The sequence below is a fragment of the Myotis myotis genome, unplaced genomic scaffold (assembly GCF_014108235.1).
Source record: "Myotis myotis isolate mMyoMyo1 unplaced genomic scaffold, mMyoMyo1.p scaffold_m19_p_5, whole genome shotgun sequence".
Lineage (NCBI taxonomy): Eukaryota > Metazoa > Chordata > Mammalia > Chiroptera > Vespertilionidae > Myotis > Myotis myotis.
The window spans coordinates 85,019,514-85,027,974 of NW_023416357.1; positions in this window are offsets into that span (position 1 = coordinate 85,019,514).

Sequence of the window (8,461 nt, forward strand, 5' to 3'; positions counted from 1 at the left end):
TCTGTGTGGCCTCTTCAGCCTTCCAGGCTGGACATAGCCCTGAAGCCCCCTGCCAGCCCCTGGCTCCTGTCTGCCCCTGACTTCACACACTGAAATGAGAGCTAAGTGGAACCTACACCTCAATCCAGTCTGGAGGACTAGCCGCCAGCCTGTCACAGGGGGAGAGCTTCCATTCTTGTCCTTTTTCCGGGCACTGGATGCTCATCCAGATTCTATGAATGTCCGAGTTCTGTTTGTCTTTAGAATTTCTAATTTCTTCATCACCTTTTTCCGATTTGGTCTTGATTTCTTTCTATATTGCTTTTTCCCTTGAGAATGTGTGTTCAATCCAAGCATCTGCTTACAGCCTCCTTTTGAACACTCAGGTAAATATTCATTGCATTTCTGTAGCATTGTTTTCCTCCTCCTGCAATAAATTATCCTGTCTCCTCTTGGAGGCCACCATGTCTCCTTACTGAACTCCAGGCTTTGCATGTGCATGCAAAATCCCTCTGAATTTATCTTCATCTCCAGTGCCACCTCACCTTGACTGTTTTCTATAGTCTGCATACTTTTGCCGCTGTCTGATACTAATGTATTACATAGCCTACAGAAAAGTTTGCTAACTTTGTTCCTTCCTTTTCTGTGCTGGTCAGCTTCCTGAGTGAATAGCTTTGGGTAAGAAGGCAGCTGCCCAAGCATAGATCCCTCAGGCTTTCCAGCCCCCAAAGGCCCGTGCCACACACTGTTACCTGCCTCACAAACTCACCCATTTCTTTTAAAAATAGATATTTGTTATTAATATCAGAGAGGAAGGGAGAGGGAGAGAGAGAGATAGAAACATCAATGATGAGAGAGAATCATTGATCTGCCACCTCCTGCATGTCTCTTACTGGGAATCAAGTCCACAACTCGGTATGTGCCCTGACCAGGAATTGAACCATGACCTCCTGGTTCATAGGTCAACACTCAACCACTGAGTCACACCAAGCCAGGGCAACTCCAGCCCATTTATGCTCATGTCAAGAAGACTGACTTCAAAGCTGAGCAGAATGGTGGAATGGTCCCTTCTGGCCTCAGGCACCATGTCTAGACCAAGAACTTCCCAGTCTCAAAAGGGTTTCCATAAGCCCGAGGCTAATGGGGAAACCTGTTTATATACCCAGGATCATTCTGGCTGAAAATATGAGAGATTGCCCTAGCTGGTTCGGCTCAGTGGATAGAGCATCAGCTTGAAGACTGAAAGGTCCAGGATTTGATTCCGGTCAAGGGCATATGCCCGGGGTTGTGGGCTCAATCCCCAGTATGGGCATGCAGGAGGCAGCCAATCAATGATTCTCTTTCATCATTCATGTTTATATCTCTCTCTCCCTCTCCCTTCCTCTCTGAAATCAATAAAAAAAAAGAAAATATGAGAGGAAATATGAATATGACATAGTATAACGTACTTGGGAGAGAAAATGTAAGCATCGTACAAATGCCAGGCATTAGCCTAAGGGCAAACCCCACTTACTGTCCACAAGACCCAAAACACTCCAAAGATGCCAAAAGGGGGGATTTCATTATTTGTCAGTCCACATAGGACTGAGGGTAAGGGGAAATTTTCTTGTCCTTACCTCCAATTGAAGAGCATTTCTCTATGGCATGGTATCAAGGAAACCCTCACCAGGACAACTGGGAGGATTCCCAGAGCCCTTTACTGGGAGGCTAAAGGGCCAAGAAGCACCATGGACCGTGTTTGCAAAGGCTCCACCTCTTTTAGCTGCATAGTCTGGGGCAAGTTATTCAATTTCCCTGAACCACCACATCCTATTTTGTAAAATGCAATGATAGCCACGTGACCAGATTGTTTTGCAATGAAATGAGAGGGTGTTTTTTTTATTATGGTGTCTGGCCTCTAATCTGGTAATGACCTCCTGGTTTGGGGATTGTAGTTGGTGATTTTGTGGGACTTTCACCAGAGCAGAGAATTCTCTAGGCATCCTGGACTTGGGCGAGGCCAGTCTGCACACACACATGGATCCAGGGTGAGACACTTGCTCCTGGATTGGGACTGCCTGGGTTCAAATCTTGCTTTTGCCTTATAATTTCTGAATGGTCTTATGTGGGCAATGAGCAAATAATAGGAAAGATAGGGTTTTGTAAGGATTAAAAAATACAATCCATGTGAAATATTTTGCAAATATTTTAATACATATTTATTAAAATCCAAGTCCTTGATGATTTTAACATATTTTTTCTATGAAGATAGGATGGGGAATACAAAGTTTTTCCAGCTAAAAGAGAAGAACAGGATAATGTTCATAGCAACTCTGCATTTCCAGAGTTTTGTATACATTGATCCTCAAAACTGTGAGATGAGTAAGGCAGTCATTACTGCTCCCAGTTTATCGAGGAGGCAATTGAGACGTGGAGAAGTTCAATGGCTTTTCCAAAGTCACAGCCCATCAGCAAGAGCACCGATCCTTCTGGTGCTTAGCCCAATGTTCCATCGTCTACTGACTCTCACAGTGAAAGGCAAGTCAACAGAGATGTCCTCCGGGCTGAAGTTAAGACAATTTCCTTTTAGACCTTTAATAATACCATTTGTTTGTTTTAGTGCCACATGTAGCTTCTCTCCTTCTCTGCCTGCTGCTTGCCTCTTAGCAAGAAAAGGACATCAGCTCAGTGATTCAGCTGGTCTTTGGCATTCCAGGCATCAAGTAGAATCACTCTCTGAGGTCAATCCAAATGATTATTTGAGAGACTCAATTTCCTTTAGAGAAGGCACATTGTCAGTTCAATCTACTGTGGAATTTGTAGTATTAATGAATTGAAGTATACTTTAGGGATTTCTCTCAGATGCTTATTTTAATTTAAGCTCTAGGGGTTTAACTTTCCCAAATACCCAATTTTGTTCATTATGAAAACTAATAACTGGCTTATTTCGTTGCTAATTTGGGTACGAAGGTTAATTATCTATAGTGGAGTGGTCTCAAGCTAATCTAAAATCTACCTGAACACTGCACTGTGGCTAATTGATTGCCCCATGCACTAAGAAATTAGCATTTCTTTGTGGGGAATAAAACAAAAAGAGCTTCCTTGACTTGGATTTTTTTTGGCTCTGTTTTGTAAAAGGAGCAGCATCTCCCCAAGACGGTGAGCAATCTTTCCCCTTTTTAGGGTACTATGGAATCCATTCAGTTTTTCCTGGGAGAATGTCCCACTTAGTTCCATCTCAGCATCTTCCTTTCCCCCAACAATACACCCAGTCACTGCTCCTACCATTGCTTGTTCAGCACAAAATTAGGGATTATGGATATATATTTTTACATCACTCTAGCACAGTTCTAATCAAACCAGAGTGGCTCACCTTCTAAAATATACCAAAAGTAATTGCAACAACCACAATAATAATAACACCTTGCTCTCTGTATGGTTTCAAAGGGACAACGTGTTTCACATGCATTTCTGCACCTTCCTAAGAGTCCTGTGAAGCACATAGGACACTTAATTTATTCTCCGCTTTAGTGGGTGAAGAAATGGAGGCCCAGAAAAATCAGGTTCACATAAAAGCAGGAGTGAGGCATGGGAGCAGAACACAGGTTTCCTAATTACTGATTCTGTGCTCTTTCTGCTTTACCATACCACTTCCATGATCTGTCATGCACTCAAAAGCCGTGTTATTTTCAGGAATATCTACTATTTCAGACACTATGCTATAGAATTCTGTTGAGCGCACTCCAAAAAACATAATTTTGTCTCCAGGAAGTGAGATGGACTAGCTGCCAATAGGATTCTAGAGGAAACTCCATTATTTAACGTTCACATCTTGCCTGTAAGGTCAACCCTTTCTCCCTCTGCTGGCTCTGTTCTTAGAACAGAAGGCGAGGTGTCTCTGTCTAATTGATGCTTCTGCTCCTCTTAAGGACTAATGCAATATTTGGCCCTGAACTTTCCATGCACATGTTAGTCTTTGAAGCTCTCTTTCCACCATCCACCTCTGATTTATTTAAAAATTACTTTCTAAACCAACTTGAAGCAGCTCAAAATTAATTTAAACTCCCCCAAAACTGAATTTGTCAATGTCCACCATTGTAATTTGTTACGTTACATTATAACCTACTACAGAACCGTGGCAATGTCAGAACTCCGATGATGTAGTGTGGTTTCCATCTACAATATATCATAAGAGCAGTTTCAGCTTGGATGATAGATGGAGCAAGCCTGGGAAGAATTTAAAAAGAGACCTAAATTTCTAGAATTTTTTTTTTATTCTCTTTAAGTGGCTGAAGGCGTCACCCCCAAAGGATTACTGAAAGTCTAAATCATTTTTTCTCCTTTTGCTCTGCATCAAACAGAGGTCTGCAAAAGCAATTAACCCAGCATGTGACAGAATTGCTGAGGCATAATTTGCTTTTGCTGTGGCCTTGTAACTTTGGCCTTGACATCCCATTGGTTGGGAAAGAGAAAATAAATGTGCTTTGGCTCAAAGGCATCACCAGTTATCTAGAATATGGTCTGCGCATCTCTTTGACAGCTCCAAGGTGCCAGGTCTTTGGTAGGACTGATCCACAAAAGAAGGGAAAGAACTCACAGTCAGCACACCACAACTTTGAGGCCATGCTTGCCAGGCAGCCTGCTGGTTTAAATGCATGGATGCTAGGCTGAGCCTTTATAATCATGGAGAATCACCAAGATATTCTGCAGTGAGATTCACTCTCTATGGCAAGTGGTAAATGCAATGTATCCACCGATACTGATCTCTTGCTATCATTCTGGTCCTTACCAGAGTCCTACACTCCTCTAACCAAAGTAACTCAACAGCCCAGCCATCTCATTTTGTTGAGGAAGAAACTCATCCCAGTGGCTCTCACCAGGACACTTAGAATTGGGTCTCAGTGCCTTGACCCCTGTGTTTTACACTCTAAACCAGCAGGTCTCCACAGCAACTACCAAACATGTTGGTATGTCCTGATGAACGATGAGCTCAGTTGCAGGTAACTTGTTATTTAAAAATAAATTTAAAACTCAGAAATTATTTTGCTTTTAAAATATGAATTAAAGTAGCTATCTCTGTGATAATATCTCTGCTCTTTAGCCATCCTACTTGCTTTCTTGAATGAAAGAGAAAGGGGGAGTTGTGACCATTGCAACTGGAAATGTAAGTACCTCTTGGGACTAAAATTCATACTAAGATTCAAATGACTTGCGTAAGATCTTTATGACTCTAAAGGGGGAAGAATTAAAATATAGCTGGGATCACGGAATAATTTTTTCCATGTCACAATTTGCCATGAAGGCTATTCTTTCTTTGCTGAGTTCCTTGCCTCCATCTCTGGGATGGCATTTCTCCCAACTGAAAACACATACATGCATGCACACATGCATATACATAAATGACGTGGGTATATGAACAGCTCAGAGCAAGCCCTGATCACAGAGATATGCCAAAGACTGAGTCACAGACAGAAAGGAGGACATCAGTGGGTGCATGCTAACCACTTGATGGTTTGGTCACCTGTGGTTCTCATGTTCAAAGAACTGCAGCTTTTGCACAGACAGAAGGTAGAGGTTGGGGTGGCTAGAATGGGACACAACACTGGGGTGCCCCCAAACTTTCTCTGGACTGCTATGGCCCTGATTTGGCTCTAATGTATTACCATTATGGTCCCAGAGCCACTGGCTTTATTAGTCCTATTTGGATGTAGTATCATTCTTATGGTTGCCTCAGAATCTGGCCCATGTCGCGGGGAATGAGGATGGTGTGGGAAGGCAGATTATGGTCATATCCAGTGCTTGGGACATGACCCACACAAGTGTATAATAAACACCAGCTCTCACGTTTATCAAACTTGAAAGGTCCAGCTACCTCAAATATGGTACCTTGTGGCTTGGGTATATCCGATCTTTATTATTCTTATGGTTTCTAAATCTTTGACAGCATCATGGCCCCACCCAAGGAAAGAGGCAATACTTTTATCTTTGCTCAAGCTTTTCTAGAAGATTCACCACACTCTGATGCAGATGATGAACACACTGTGCTTGAACAAACCAACTTGAATTAATCACAGCTGTTCTGTTTTTCAGCAACTATTATGCAATTTACCCTTGCCATGGGCTCCTTTAAAAATGAAAATACTGAGCTAAAGCACTGGGGAAAAAATGACATTTAATGAAAAATCAAAATTTAATCTAAAACATGGTAAAGAATTTAAAATACCCATGCTTCAAGAAATATTTTTACAGGTTAAGAGGATTTTTTGATCAAGAAATTAAATATCCATCAGATGTTTAATGTCCCTGATAATCATGCCAAATTATAGTTTATCATGATCAGACATGGAGTGTATTTTATTCTGTAGTCTCATATGCATATCAAATTCTAAAACTAAGTTATTTTTCCATGGTATTTGTAGAAGCAGCATCATTCTGCACCTTGATGTTTACCAATATGGGGACAAATTTCACTAGTTTTACTTGTCAACATCTTATCATACTATAGGCAGAGTCAAAAGGGTATTTTAGGAGCAAATCCAGGGACCTTATCTTCAAGCTGCTTTAATTCATCTAAGTTTCCAATGTAGTAATGAGAAGTTGATGGAACACTGAATTCTAGATGAGACTTTCCCCAGGGTGAGGCTCTGTACAGCCTCTGAAGAGAGGGGTTTTTTGTTTGTTTGTTTTTGGTTTTTGGTTTGTTTTGTTTTGTTTTTGGTGTGTGTGTGTGTGTGTGTGTGTGTGTGTGAGCACACAATGTCATTTGCAGATTTTTTGCTATGGGTTTTTTTAAAATATATTTTATTGATTTTTTACAGCGAGGAAGGGAGAGAGATAGAGAGTTAGAAACATCGATGAGAGAGAAACACCGATCACCTGCCTTCTGCACATCTCCTATTGGGGATGTGCCCACAACCAAGGTACATGCCCTTGACCAGAATCGAACCTGGGACCCTTCAGTCCGCAGGCCGATGCTCTATCCACTGAGCCAAACTGGTTTCGGCTGCTATGGGTTTTCAAGAGACATTGCCTTCTCCACGACCACCCCCTCCTGGAAGATAAGTGGATGAGAGCAGTGGGTTTCAAAATGTACTAGCATTCTGCAAAGCCTAAGGCATGAGAGTGAAGGGTCCAGAGAGAGTTGGAGAGGGGAGAGATCCTGGTATTGGAAAATCTAGCCTGTTGCTTCTTCTGTCCGATCATCTTCCACAGGCAGTTCTCAAAATTAGCGGTTTCCCTGCCTCAAATGCTCCACTGCAGCTGCCTGTGCTGCCTGATACTGGGAAGGAGATAATGGAAAGAGAAAACCCTCCCTAATTCTTCCCTTGTAGTGTTGGCCATTGCTATTCCTGGATTTTTTTAAAAAAATATATCTCTAAACAAGAAAAGAGCAGAGCTGAGGGGTAGGAAGCACCCTTAGATATTGCTGGGTTCTTAGGAGAGAGCTCTGCAATCTGCCTCCCTTGGCCACATCCCAGAAGTGGAAGAAGAGCAACAATAAAATCAGCAGGTGGATTTGGGGAATCAAAGTCCTTGGCTGCCCAGCCCCAGGAAGAGCTCAGAAAAACAGCAAGACCAAAGCAAACAAATGGCTGTGTGATATAACTGACCCATGGGTCAAAGTAACCTCATGGCTTTCCCACCTCTCAGAGCCTCTTAAATGAAGGGTATGTTTCCTGGGTATCCAGCAGCAGCACAAACTTGGCACAAAATGCCCTGATAGGTTAAGAGGCTGTACAGAAAGGAATTCACCTAACAGGCCTGAGATGGCTTTCCTTATCAAGGCTTGCTTGTGAGGTTGGCCTTGGCTGGCATTTGGGAACTTGGATTTGGGGAGGATTCTCACCACTCTTTAATTAGTAAGAGTAGCTCGCTATACCTACGATGTTTGTACAAGGTGGTTTATGCTCACCCCTTGCTTTCCTTCTAAGAGTCTGGAATTTTGTCATGTTGTAAGCAGAGAGTGCCTACATGGCCAGCCCTCAACAAAAACCTTGGACATCGAGTCTCTATGAGGTCTCCTGGTTTACAGCATTTCACATGTGTTATCATAACTTGTTGCAGGAGGAATTAAACATGTCCTGTGTGAGTCCACTGAGAAAGGTCTCTTGGAAGCTTGAGTCTGTTTTCCTTAGAATTTGCCCCATTTGCCTTTTCACTTTGATGCTTGTGCTTTGTAGTCATTCACTGTGATAAATCATTGCTATGAATACAACTATACACTGAGTGGCCAGATTATTATGACCACCCTATCAGTACAATGAAGTGAATTAGTTATGTAAATAACAACAACAACAACAACAACAATAATAAAATAAATAATAATAAAATAAAATAAAATAAAATAAAATAATAATAATAAAACCTTGAGAGTATTTGCTTAGGAAGTTTTCAATATTCAGTATTTTTGGAGGTGTCAATGAAGTACTGATGGGGTAGTCATAATAATCTGGCCACTCAGGATATGCTGAGTATTGTCAGTGAACTATTGAACCTGGACTTA